Consider the following 15,000-nt stretch of genomic DNA (forward strand, 5'->3'; position numbering starts at 1 on the left):
CATAGTCGTGGAAGCGCGTACGCTCACGCTGATCTTCTGACCGCCGGAAGCACGAAACCTCTGATCTGGGCAAAATCGGCAAGCCGAGGAAGAACGGACAGGACACATGCTGGACTGGCGAGAAAGCGTGTTCTTCCGCTCGCGCTAGGCATTTCGATTTCTGACACCTCTTGATTTAAAAAATCAGTTTTTTGATAGTTTTCTCTCTCCACTGGGCTATTCATTTTAGCCACAGTTTTCAATTGGTACGATTTGCTTCCAAATCTTACAGATGCAGTTTAAAAAATTTTTCCATCGCTCGGACAGAAGAGTCGATTGCTCAGTGAGTACGAGTATACATACAAAGTGCATACGGGTAACCAACCCCGTAGGGCTTGCCACATATGGGCCATTCGGTCAAAGACACCGACCCGTGGCCACGCTGTGTGGAGAAAAGTCCGTAACGTAAACGGCACGAAACAGTCAGGACCGAAGCCCCGAAGGAGCTCTGAGACAGCTTCTCGACCGAGATCGTAGAATTGGCCCAAAACCCGCTCTGCTCCGTCCGCCTCGCACGGACCGTGTATCTCTTATAGATACCGAACGGCCGGCAAGGACGCCGGCGCCGCCGGCCGAATAGCACGCGCGCTTACGAGTGTAAACCGCCGCGGCAACAGACCGCCCGGCCGTGCTGTTGTAACATAGCGCGTGAACGAACGAAAAAAAAATTTATAGTAAACATTAAAATAAATTACACTACCGTAAACTAGACAAAAAATTACACATTTTTTCCCAATATGAAAATTTTCACAAACTTTTCAAAGTCCCATCGCATCGAGTAAACTTTTTTAATAACGCTTCCGCACGATTCTAAATGCTTAATCCATATGTGAAATCGTTCACTGATCACGAATATCGTATTTAAAAAAATTACAAAAATTTATTTTTCAAAATAATCAAAAAAAACCGAAAAATCACAAGAGTAAAGTACCATTATTTTAAACAATATGTCGTTCTAAATGCTTAATCCCTATGTAAAAAAGTTATCTAAGCAAGAATATGTAATTGAAAAAAATTAGAAAAATTTATTTTAGCCGTAAATCGAAAATAATGGGGACACCGGAGCTGTTCGAAGCGCCGAGACGCGCCGCGTACGGCCGAATATTTTCAAAGTACCAACGTACCGATCAAGAGTAAAGTACCATTTTCCTACATTAGATTTCGTTCTAAATGCTTAATCCCTATGTAAAAACGTTAGTTAAGCAAGAATATCGTATTTTTAAAAAAATCTAATGATAGGATTTCCCAGAAAATTGAAAAAACCGAAAAATGTCAAGAGTAAAGTGCCATTTTCTGACATTAGATTTCGTTCTAAATGCTTAATCCCTATGTAGAAACGTTAGTTAAGCAAGAATATCGTATTTTTAAAAAAATCTAATGATAGGATTTTTCAGAAAATTGAAAAAACCGTAAAATGTCAAGAGTAAAGTGCCCTTATTTTAAACAATGTATCGTTCTAAATGCTTAATCCCTATGTAAAAAAGTTATTTTAGCAGGAATATGTTATTGAAAAAAATTAGAAAAATTTATTTTAGCCGTAAATCGAAAATAATGGGGACACCGGAGCTGTTCGAAGCGCCGAGCGCGCCGCGTACGCCCGAATATTTTCAAAGTCCCAACGTACCGATCAAGAGTAAAGTACCATTTTCCTACATTAGATTTCGTTCTAAATGCTTAATCCCTATGTAAAAACGTTAGTTAAGCAAGAATATCGTATTTTTAAAAAAATCTAATGATAGGATTTCCCAGAAAATTGAAAAAACCGAAAAATGTCAAGAGTAAAGTGCCATTTTCTGACATTAGATTTCGTTCTAAATGCTTAATCCCTATGTAGAAACGTTAGTTAAGCAAGAATATCGTATTTTTAAAAAAATCTAATGATAGGATTTTTCAGAAAATTGAAAAAACCGTAAAATGTCAAGAGTAAAGTGCCCTTATTTTAAACAATGTATCGTTCTAAATGCTTAATCCCTATGTAAAAAAGTTATTTAAGCAAGAATATGTTATTGAATAAAATGAGAAAAATTTATTTTAGCCGTAAATCGAAAATAATGGGGACACCGGAGCTGTTCGAAGCGCCGAGACGCGCCGCGTACGGCCGAATATTTTCAAAGTCCCAACGTACCGATCAAGAGTAAAGTACCATTTTCCTACATTAGATTTCGTTCTAAATGCTTAATCCCTATGTAAAAACGTTAGTTAAGCAAGAATATCGTATTTTTAAAAAAATCTAATGATAGGATTTCCCAGAAAATTGAAAAAACCGAAAAATGTCAAGAGTAAAGTGCCATTTTCTGACATTAGATTTCGTTCTAAATGCTTAATCCCTATGTAGAAACGTTAGTTAAGCAAGAATATCGTATTTTTAAAAAAATCTAATGATAGGATTTTTCAGAAAATTGAAAAAACCGTAAAATGTCAAGAGTAAAGTGCCCTTATTTTAAACAATGTATCGTTCTAAATGCTTAATCCCTATGTAAAAACGTTATCTAAGCAAGAATATGTTATTGAATAAAATGAGAAAAATTTATTTTAGCCGTAAATCGAAAATAATGGGTCGAGCGAATCGCTCGATTGCGCCGAGACGCGCTATGATGCAACAGACGAGCGATTGGAACGCCCGAATATTTTCAAAGTCCCAACGTACCGATCAAGAGTAAAGTACCATTTTCCTACATTAGATTTCGTTCTAAATGCTTAATCCCTATGTAGAAACGTTAGTTAAGCAAGAATATCGTATTTTTAAAAAAATCTAATGATAGGATTTTCCAGAAAATTGAAAAAACCGAAAAATGTCAAGAGTAAAGTGCCATTTTCTGACATTAGATTTCGTTCTAAATGCTTAATCCCTATGTAGAAACGTTAGTTAAGCAAGAATATCGTATTTTTAAACAAATCTAATGATAGGATTTTTCAGAAAATTGAAAAAACCGTAAAATGTCAAGAGTAAAGTGCCCTTATTTTAAACATTATATCGTTCTAAATGCTTAATCCCTATGTAAAAAAGTTATCTAAGCAAGAATATGTTATTGAATAAAATGAGAAAAATTTATTTTAGCCGTAAATCGAAAATAATGGGTCGAGCGAATCGCTCGATTGCGCCGAGACGCGCTATGATGCAACAGACGAGCGATTGGAACGCCCGAATATTTTCAAAGTCCCAACGTACCGATCAAGAGTAAAGTACCATTTTCCTACATTAGATCTCGTTCTAAATGCTTAATCCCTATGTAAAAACGTTAGTTAAGCAAGAATATCGTATTTTTAAAAAAATCTAATGATAGGATTTTCCAGAAAATTGAAAAAACCGAAAAATGTCAAGAGTAAAGTGCCATTTTCTGACATTAGATTTCGTTCTAAATGCTTAATCCCTATGTAGAAACGTTAGTTAAGCAAGAATATCGTATTTTTAAACAAATCTAATGATAGGATTTTTCAGAAAATTGAAAAAACCGTAAAATGTCAAGAGTAAAGTGCCCTTATTTTAAACAATGTATCGTTCTAAATGCTTAATCCCTATGTAAAAAAGTTATTTTAGCAGGAATATGTTATTAAAAAAAATTAGAAAAATTTATTTTAGCCGTAAATCGAAAATAATGGGGACACCGGAGCTGTTCGAAGCGCCGAGCGCGCCGCGTACGCCCGAATATTTTCAAAGTCCCAACGTACCGATCAAGAGTAAAGTACCATTTTCCTACATTAGATTTCGTTCTAAATGCTTAATCCCTATGTAAAAACGTTAGTTAAGCAAGAATATCGTATTTTTAAAAAAATCTAATGATAGGATTTCCCAGAAAATTGAAAAAACCGAAAAATGTCAAGAGTAAAGTGCCATTTTCTGACATTAGATTTCGTTCTAAATGCTTAATCCCTATGTAGAAACGTTAGTTAAGCAAGAATATCGTATTTTTAAACAAATCTAATGATAGGATTTTTCAGAAAATTGAAAAAACCGTAAAATGTCAAGAGTAAAGTGCCCTTATTTTAAACAATGTATCGTTCTAAATGCTTAATCCCTATGTAAAAACGTTATCTAAGCAAGAATATGTTATTGAATAAAATGAGAAAAATTTATTTTAGCCGTAAATCGAAAATAATGGGTCGAGCGAATCGCTCGATTGCGCCGAGACGCGCTATGATGCAACAGACGAGCGATTGGAACGCCCGAATATTTTCAAAGTCCCAACGTACCGATCAAGAGTAAAGTACCATTTTCCTACATTAGATTTCGTTCTAAATGCTTAATCCCTATGTAGAAACGTTAGTTAAGCAAGAATATCGTATTTTTAAAAAAATCTAATGATAGGATTTTCCAGAAAATTGAAAAAACCGAAAAATGTCAAGAGTAAAGTGCCATTTTCTGACATTAGATTTCGTTCTAAATGCTTAATCCCTATGTAGAAACGTTAGTTAAGCAAGAATATCGTATTTTTAAACAAATCTAATGATAGGATTTTTCAGAAAATTGAAAAAACCGTAAAATGTCAAGAGTAAAGTGCCCTTATTTTAAACATTATATCGTTCTAAATGCTTAATCCCTATGTAAAAAAGTTATCTAAGCAAGAATATGTTATTGAATAAAATGAGAAAAATTTATTTTAGCCGTAAATCGAAAATAATGGGTCGAGCGAATCGCTCGATTGCGCCGAGACGCGCTATGATGCAACAGACGAGCGATTGGAACGCCCGAATATTTTCAAAGTCCCAACGTACCGATCAAGAGTAAAGTACCATTTTCCTACATTAGATCTCGTTCTAAATGCTTAATCCCTATGTAAAAACGTTAGTTAAGCAAGAATATCGTATTTTTAAAAAAATCTAATGATAGGATTTTCCAGAAAATTGAAAAAACCGAAAAATGTCAAGAGTAAAGTGCCATTTTCTGACATTAGATTTCGTTCTAAATGCTTAATCCCTATGTAGAAACGTTAGTTAAGCAAGAATATCGTATTTTTAAACAAATCTAATGATAGGATTTTTCAGAAAATTGAAAAAACCGTAAAATGTCAAGAGTAAAGTGCCCTTATTTTAAACAATGTATCGTTCTAAATGCTTAATCCCTATGTAAAAAAGTTATTTTAGCAGGAATATGTTATTAAAAAAAATTAGAAAAATTTATTTTAGCCGTAAATCGAAAATAATGGGGACACCGGAGCTGTTCGAAGCGCCGAGCGCGCCGCGTACGCCCGAATATTTTCAAAGTCCCAACGTACCGATCAAGAGTAAAGTACCATTTTCCTACATTAGATTTCGTTCTAAATGCTTAATCCCTATGTAAAAACGTTAGTTAAGCAAGAATATCGTATTTTTAAAAAAATCTAATGATAGGATTTCCCAGAAAATTGAAAAAACCGAAAAATGTCAAGAGTAAAGTGCCATTTTCTGACATTAGATTTCGTTCTAAATGCTTAATCCCTATGTAGAAACGTTAGTTAAGCAAGAATATCGTATTTTTAAAAAAATCTAATGATAGGATTTTTCAGAAAATTGAAAAAACCGTAAAATGTCAAGAGTAAAGTGCCCTTATTTTAAACAATGTATCGTTCTAAATGCTTAATCCCTATGTAAAAAAGTTATCTAAGCAAGAATATGTTATTGAATAAAATGAGAAAAATTTATTTTAGCCGTAAATCGAAAATAATGGGTCGAGCGAATCGCTCGATTGCGCCGAGACGCGCTATGATGCAACAGACGAGCGATTGGAACGCCCGAATATTTTCAAAGTCCCAACGTACCGATCAAGAGTAAAGTACCATTTTCCTACATTAGATTTCGTTCTAAATGCTTAATCCCTATGTAAAAACGTTAGTTAAGCAAGAATATCGTATTTTTAAAAAAATCTAATGATAGGATTTCCCAGAAAATTGAAAAAACCGAAAAATGTCAAGAGTAAAGTGCCATTTTCTGACATTAGATTTCGTTCTAAATGCTTAATCCCTATGTAAAAACGTTAGTTAAGCAAGAATATCGTATTTTTAAAAAAATCTAATGATAGGATTTCCCAGAAAATTGAAAAAACCGAAAAATGTCAAGAGTAAAGTGCCATTTTCTGACATTAGATTTCGTTCTAAATGCTTAATCCCTATGTAGAAACGTTAGTTAAGCAAGAATATCGTATTTTTAAAAAAATCTAATGATAGGATTTTTCAGAAAATTGAAAAAACCGTAAAATGTCAAGAGTAAAGTGCCCTTATTTTAAACAATGTATCGTTCTAAATGCTTAATCCCTATGTAAAAACGTTATCTAAGCAAGAATATGTTATTGAATAAAATGAGAAAAATTTATTTTAGCCGTAAATCGAAAATAATGGGTCGAGCGAATCGCTCGATTGCGCCGAGACGCGCTATGATGCAACAGACGAGCGATTGGAACGCCCGAATATTTTCAAAGTCCCAACGTACCGATCAAGAGTAAAGTACCATTTTCCTACATTAGATTTCGTTCTAAATGCTTAATCCCTATGTAGAAACGTTAGTTAAGCAAGAATATCGTATTTTTAAAAAAATCTAATGATAGGATTTTCCAGAAAATTGAAAAAACCGAAAAATGTCAAGAGTAAAGTGCCATTTTCTGACATTAGATTTCGTTCTAAATGCTTAATCCCTATGTAGAAACGTTAGTTAAGCAAGAATATCGTATTTTTAAACAAATCTAATGATAGGATTTTTCAGAAAATTGAAAAAACCGTAAAATGTCAAGAGTAAAGTGCCCTTATTTTAAACATTATATCGTTCTAAATGCTTAATCCCTATGTAAAAAAGTTATCTAAGCAAGAATATGTTATTGAATAAAATGAGAAAAATTTATTTTAGCCGTAAATCGAAAATAATGGGTCGAGCGAATCGCTCGATTGCGCCGAGACGCGCTATGATGCAACAGACGAGCGATTGGAACGCCCGAATATTTTCAAAGTCCCAACGTACCGATCAAGAGTAAAGTACCATTTTCCTACATTAGATTTCGTTCTAAATGCTTAATCCCTATGTAAAAACGTTAGTTAAGCAAGAATATCGTATTTTTAAAAAAATCTAATGATAGGATTTCCCAGAAAATTGAAAAAACCGAAAAATGTCAAGAGTAAAGTGCCATTTTCTGACATTAGATTTCGTTCTAAATGCTTAATCCCTATGTAGAAACGTTAGTTAAGCAAGAATATCGTATTTTTAAACAAATCTAATGATAGGATTTTTCAGAAAATTGAAAAAACCGTAAAATGTCAAGAGTAAAGTGCCCTTATTTTAAACAATGTATCGTTCTAAATGCTTAATCCCTATGTAAAAAAGTTATCTAAGCAAGAATATGTTATTGAATAAAATGAGAAAAATTTATTTTAGCCGTAAATCGAAAATAATGGGTCGAGCGAATCGCTCGATTGCGCCGAGACGCGCCATGATGCAACAGACGAGCGATTGGAACGCCCGAATATTTTCAAAGTCCCAACGTACCGATCAAGAGTAAAGTACCATTTTCCTACATTAGATTTCGTTCTAAATGCTTAATCCCTATGTAGAAACGTTAGTTAAGCAAGAATATCGTATTTTTAAAAAAATCTAATGATAGGATTTTCCAGAAAATTGAAAAAACCGAAAAATGTCAAGAGTAAAGTGCCATTTTCTGACATTAGATTTCGTTCTAAATGCTTAATCCCTATGTAGAAACGTTAGTTAAGCAAGAATATCGTATTTTTAAACAAATCTAATGATAGGATTTTTCAGAAAATTGAAAAAACCGTAAAATGTCAAGAGTAAAGTGCCCTTATTTTAAACATTATATCGTTCTAAATGCTTAATCCCTATGTAAAAAAGTTATCTAAGCAAGAATATGTTATTGAATAAAATGAGAAAAATTTATTTTAGCCGTAAATCGAAAATAATGGGTCGAGCGAATCGCTCGATTGCGCCGAGACGCGCTATGATGCAACAGACGAGCGATTGGAACGCCCGAATATTTTCAAAGTCCCAACGTACCGATCAAGAGTAAAGTACCATTTTCCTACATTAGATTTCGTTCTAAATGCTTAATCCCTATGTAAAAACGTTAGTTAAGCAAGAATATCGTATTTTTAAAAAAATCTAATGATAGGATTTCCCAGAAAATTGAAAAAACCGAAAAATGTCAAGAGTAAAGTGCCATTTTCTGACATTAGATTTCGTTCTAAATGCTTAATCCCTATGTAGAAACGTTAGTTAAGCAAGAATATCGTATTTTTAAAAAAATCTAATGATAGGATTTTTCAGAAAATTGAAAAAACCGTAAAATGTCAAGAGTAAAGTGCCCTTATTTTAAACAATGTATCGTTCTAAATGCTTAATCCCTATGTAAAAAAGTTATCTAAGCAAGAATATGTTATTGAATAAAATGAGAAAAATTTATTTTAGCCGTAAATCGAAAATAATGGGTCGAGCGAATCGCTCGATTGCGCCGAGACGCGCTATGATGCAACAGACGAGCGATTGGAACGCCCGAATATTTTCAAAGTCCCAACGTACCGATCAAGAGTAAAGTACCATTTTCCTACATTAGATTTCGTTCTAAATGCTTAATCCCTATGTAAAAACGTTAGTTAAGCAAGAATATCGTATTTTTAAAAAAATCTAATGATAGGATTTCCCAGAAAATTGAAAAAACCGAAAAATGTCAAGAGTAAAGTGCCATTTTCTGACATTAGATTTCGTTCTAAATGCTTAATCCCTATGTAGAAACGTTAGTTAAGCAAGAATATCGTATTTTTAAACAAATCTAACGATAGGATTTTTCAGAAAATTGAAAAAACCGTAAAATGTCAAGAGTAAAGTGCCCTTATTTTAAACAATGTATCGTTCTAAATGCTTAATCCCTATGTAAAAAAGTTATCTAAGCAAGAATATGTTATTGAATAAAATGAGAAAAATTTATTTTAGCCGTAAATCGAAAATAATGGGTCGAGCGAATCGCTCGATTGCGCCGAGACGCGCTATGATGCAACAGACGAGCGATTGGAACGCCCGAATATTTTCAAAGTCCCAACGTACCGATCAAGAGTAAAGTACCATTTTCCTACATTAGATTTCGTTCTAAATGCTTAATCCCTATGTAGAAACGTTAGTTAAGCAAGAATATCGTATTTTTAAACAAATCTAATGATAGGATTTTTCAGAAAATTGAAAAAACCGTAAAATGTCAAGAGTAAAGTGCCCTTATTTTAAACAATGTATCGTTCTAAATGCTTAATCCCTATGTAAAAAAGTTATTTTAGCAGGAATATGTTATTGAAAAAAATTAGAAAAATTTATTTTAGCCGTAAATCGAAAATAATGGGGACACCGGAGCTGTTCGAAGCGCCGAGCGCGCCGCGTACGCCCGAATATTTTCAAAGTCCCAACGTACCGATCAAGAGTAAAGTACCATTTTCCTACATTAGATTTCGTTCTAAATGCTTAATCCCTATGTAAAAACGTTAGTTAAGCAAGAATATCGTATTTTTAAAAAAATCTAATGATAGGATTTCCCAGAAAATTGAAAAAACCGAAAAATGTCAAGAGTAAAGTGCCATTTTCTGACATTAGATTTCGTTCTAAATGCTTAATCCCTATGTAGAAACGTTAGTTAAGCAAGAATATCGTATTTTTAAAAAAATCTAATGATAGGATTTTTCAGAAAATTGAAAAAACCGTAAAATGTCAAGAGTAAAGTGCCCTTATTTTAAACAATGTATCGTTCTAAATGCTTAATCCCTATGTAAAAAAGTTATCTAAGCAAGAATATGTTATTGAATAAAATGAGAAAAATTTATTTTAGCCGTAAATCGAAAATAATGGGGACACCGGAGCTGTTCGAAGCGCCGAGACGCGCCGCGTACGGCCGAATATTTTCAAAGTCCCAACGTACCGATCAAGAGTAAAGTACCATTTTCCTACATTAGATTTCGTTCTAAATGCTTAATCCCTATGTAAAAACGTTAGTTAAGCAAGAATATCGTATTTTTAAAAAAATCTAATGATAGGATTTCCCAGAAAATTGAAAAAACCGAAAAATGTCAAGAGTAAAGTGCCATTTTCTGACATTAGATTTCGTTCTAAATGCTTAATCCCTATGTAGAAACGTTAGTTAAGCAAGAATATCGTATTTTTAAAAAAATCTAATGATAGGATTTTTCAGAAAATTGAAAAAACCGTAAAATGTCAAGAGTAAAGTGCCCTTATTTTAAACAATGTATCGTTCTAAATGCTTAATCCCTATGTAAAAACGTTATCTAAGCAAGAATATGTTATTGAATAAAATGAGAAAAATTTATTTTAGCCGTAAATCGAAAATAATGGGTCGAGCGAATCGCTCGATTGCGCCGAGACGCGCTATGATGCAACAGACGAGCGATTGGAACGCCCGAATATTTTCAAAGTCCCAACGTACCGATCAAGAGTAAAGTACCATTTTCCTACATTAGATTTCGTTCTAAATGCTTAATCCCTATGTAGAAACGTTAGTTAAGCAAGAATATCGTATTTTTAAAAAAATCTAATGATAGGATTTTCCAGAAAATTGAAAAAACCGAAAAATGTCAAGAGTAAAGTGCCATTTTCTGACATTAGATTTCGTTCTAAATGCTTAATCCCTATGTAGAAACGTTAGTTAAGCAAGAATATCGTATTTTTAAACAAATCTAATGATAGGATTTTTCAGAAAATTGAAAAAACCGTAAAATGTCAAGAGTAAAGTGCCCTTATTTTAAACATTATATCGTTCTAAATGCTTAATCCCTATGTAAAAAAGTTATCTAAGCAAGAATATGTTATTGAATAAAATGAGAAAAATTTATTTTAGCCGTAAATCGAAAATAATGGGTCGAGCGAATCGCTCGATTGCGCCGAGACGCGCTATGATGCAACAGACGAGCGATTGGAACGCCCGAATATTTTCAAAGTCCCAACGTACCGATCAAGAGTAAAGTACCATTTTCCTACATTAGATTTCGTTCTAAATGCTTAATCCCTATGTAGAAACGTTAGTTAAGCAAGAATATCGTATTTTTAAACAAATCTAATGATAGGATTTTTCAGAAAATTGAAAAAACCGTAAAATGTCAAGAGTAAAGTGCCCTTATTTTAAACAATGTATCGTTCTAAATGCTTAATCCCTATGTAAAAAAGTTATTTTAGCAGGAATATGTTATTGAAAAAAATTAGAAAAATTTATTTTAGCCGTAAATCGAAAATAATGGGGACACCGGAGCTGTTCGAAGCGCCGAGCGCGCCGCGTACGCCCGAATATTTTCAAAGTCCCAACGTACCGATCAAGAGTAAAGTACCATTTTCCTACATTAGATTTCGTTCTAAATGCTTAATCCCTATGTAAAAACGTTAGTTAAGCAAGAATATCGTATTTTTAAAAAAATCTAATGATAGGATTTCCCAGAAAATTGAAAAAACCGAAAAATGTCAAGAGTAAAGTGCCATTTTCTGACATTAGATTTCGTTCTAAATGCTTAATCCCTATGTAGAAACGTTAGTTAAGCAAGAATATCGTATTTTTAAAAAAATCTAATGATAGGATTTTTCAGAAAATTGAAAAAACCGTAAAATGTCAAGAGTAAAGTGCCCTTATTTTAAACAATGTATCGTTCTAAATGCTTAATCCCTATGTAAAAAAGTTATCTAAGCAAGAATATGTTATTGAATAAAATGAGAAAAATTTATTTTAGCCGTAAATCGAAAATAATGGGGACACCGGAGCTGTTCGAAGCGCCGAGACGCGCCGCGTACGGCCGAATATTTTCAAAGTCCCAACGTACCGATCAAGAGTAAAGTACCATTTTCCTACATTAGATTTCGTTCTAAATGCTTAATCCCTATGTAAAAACGTTAGTTAAGCAAGAATATCGTATTTTTAAAAAAATCTAATGATAGGATTTCCCAGAAAATTGAAAAAACCGAAAAATGTCAAGAGTAAAGTGCCATTTTCTGACATTAGATTTCGTTCTAAATGCTTAATCCCTATGTAGAAACGTTAGTTAAGCAAGAATATCGTATTTTTAAAAAAATCTAATGATAGGATTTTTCAGAAAATTGAAAAAACCGTAAAATGTCAAGAGTAAAGTGCCCTTATTTTAAACAATGTATCGTTCTAAATGCTTAATCCCTATGTAAAAACGTTATCTAAGCAAGAATATGTTATTGAATAAAATGAGAAAAATTTATTTTAGCCGTAAATCGAAAATAATGGGTCGAGCGAATCGCTCGATTGCGCCGAGACGCGCTATGATGCAACAGACGAGCGATTGGAACGCCCGAATATTTTCAAAGTCCCAACGTACCGATCAAGAGTAAAGTACCATTTTCCTACATTAGATTTCGTTCTAAATGCTTAATCCCTATGTAGAAACGTTAGTTAAGCAAGAATATCGTATTTTTAAAAAAATCTAATGATAGGATTTTCCAGAAAATTGAAAAAACCGAAAAATGTCAAGAGTAAAGTGCCATTTTCTGACATTAGATTTCGTTCTAAATGCTTAATCCCTATGTAGAAACGTTAGTTAAGCAAGAATATCGTATTTTTAAACAAATCTAATGATAGGATTTTTCAGAAAATTGAAAAAACCGTAAAATGTCAAGAGTAAAGTGCCCTTATTTTAAACAATGTATCGTTCTAAATGCTTAATCCCTATGTAAAAAAGTTATTTTAGCAGGAATATGTTATTGAAAAAAATTAGAAAAATTTATTTTAGCCGTAAATCGAAAATAATGGGGACACCGGAGCTGTTCGAAGCGCCGAGCGCGCCGCGTACGCCCGAATATTTTCAAAGTCCCAACGTACCGATCAAGAGTAAAGTACCATTTTCCTACATTAGATTTCGTTCTAAATGCTTAATCCCTATGTAAAAACGTTAGTTAAGCAAGAATATCGTATTTTTAAAAAAATCTAATGATAGGATTTCCCAGAAAATTGAAAAAACCGAAAAATGTCAAGAGTAAAGTGCCATTTTCTGACATTAGATTTCGTTCTAAATGCTTAATCCCTATGTAGAAACGTTAGTTAAGCAAGAATATCGTATTTTTAAAAAAATCTAATGATAGGATTTTTCAGAAAATTGAAAAAACCGTAAAATGTCAAGAGTAAAGTGCCCTTATTTTAAACAATGTATCGTTCTAAATGCTTAATCCCTATGTAAAAACGTTATCTAAGCAAGAATATGTTATTGAATAAAATGAGAAAAATTTATTTTAGCCGTAAATCGAAAATAATGGGTCGAGCGAATCGCTCGATTGCGCCGAGACGCGCTATGATGCAACAGACGAGCGATTGGAACGCCCGAATATTTTCAAAGTCCCAACGTACCGATCAAGAGTAAAGTACCATTTTCCTACATTAGATTTCGTTCTAAATGCTTAATCCCTATGTAGAAACGTTAGTTAAGCAAGAATATCGTATTTTTAAAAAAATCTAATGATAGGATTTTCCAGAAAATTGAAAAAACCGAAAAATGTCAAGAGTAAAGTGCCATTTTCTGACATTAGATTTCGTTCTAAATGCTTAATCCCTATGTAGAAACGTTAGTTAAGCAAGAATATCGTATTTTTAAACAAATCTAATGATAGGATTTTTCAGAAAATTGAAAAAACCGTAAAATGTCAAGAGTAAAGTGCCCTTATTTTAAACAATGTATCGTTCTAAATGCTTAATCCCTATGTAAAAAAGTTATCTAAGCAAGAATATGTTATTGAATAAAATGAGAAAAATTTATTTTAGCCGTAAATCGAAAATAATGGGTCGAGCGAATCGCTCGATTGCGCCGAGACGCGCTATGATGCAACAGACGAGCGATTGGAACGCCCGAATATTTTCAAAGTCCCAACGTACCGATCAAGAGTAAAGTACCATTTTCCTACATTAGATTTCGTTCTAAATGCTTAATCCCTATGTAGAAACGTTAGTTAAGCAAGAATATCGTATTTTTAAAAAAATCTAATGATAGGATTTTCCAGAAAATTGAAAAAACCGAAAAATGTCAAGAGTAAAGTGCCATTTTCTGACATTAGATTTCGTTCTAAATGCTTAATCCCTATGTAGAAACGTTAGTTAAGCAAGAATATCGTATTTTTAAACAAATCTAATGATAGGATTTTTCAGAAAATTGAAAAAACCGTAAAATGTCAAGAGTAAAGTGCCCTTATTTTAAACATTATATCGTTCTAAATGCTTAATCCCTATGTAAAAAAGTTATTTAAGCAGGAATATGTTATTGAATAAAATGAGAAAAATTTATTTTAGCCGTAAATCGAAAAAAAGTCTGTTCGTTTCTCTGTCTCTCTCGCGCGATCGAAGTATTGATGTTTCCCGGCAAAGTAATGGGATATTAATTAAACTTTATACACGAAATTACTCGTTTTGATCCCCGCTACACAGCCGTGTACTTTTTATAATTTTGTGGAATCGGGAACCTTGCAATATTTAACATAACGCGGATCGACTATCTCTGTCTCTTTCTAGATCGGAATAATCGATGTTTCCCGGCAAACTATTGGGAGTTTTATCAAACTTTATACATGAAATTACTCGTTTTGATCCCTGCTACACAGCCGTATACTTTTTATAATTTTGTGGAATCGGTAACCTTGAGATATTTAACATAACGCGGATCGTCTATCTCTGTCTCTTTCTAGATCGGAATAATCGATGTTTCCCGGCAAAGTAATGGGATATTAATTAAACTTTATACACGAAATTACTCGTTTTGATCCCCGCTACACAGCCGTATACTTTTTATAATTTTGTGGAATCGGGAACCTTGAAATATTTAACATAACGCGGATCGACTGTCTCTGTCTCTTTCTAGATCGGAAGAATCGATGTTTCCCGGCAAACTAATGGGAGTTTAATTAAACTTTATGCATCAAATCATTCAGTTTGACTCCTGCAACACAACCAAACACTCTCTGTAATTTTCTGAACTGAAAAACCACTGAAATTGCGCTCGAAATGCGGAG

The sequence above is a fragment of the Megalopta genalis genome, unplaced genomic scaffold (genome assembly GCF_051020955.1).
Source record: "Megalopta genalis isolate 19385.01 unplaced genomic scaffold, iyMegGena1_principal scaffold0084, whole genome shotgun sequence".
In the NCBI taxonomy this organism is placed as follows: Eukaryota; Metazoa; Arthropoda; class Insecta; order Hymenoptera; family Halictidae; genus Megalopta; species Megalopta genalis.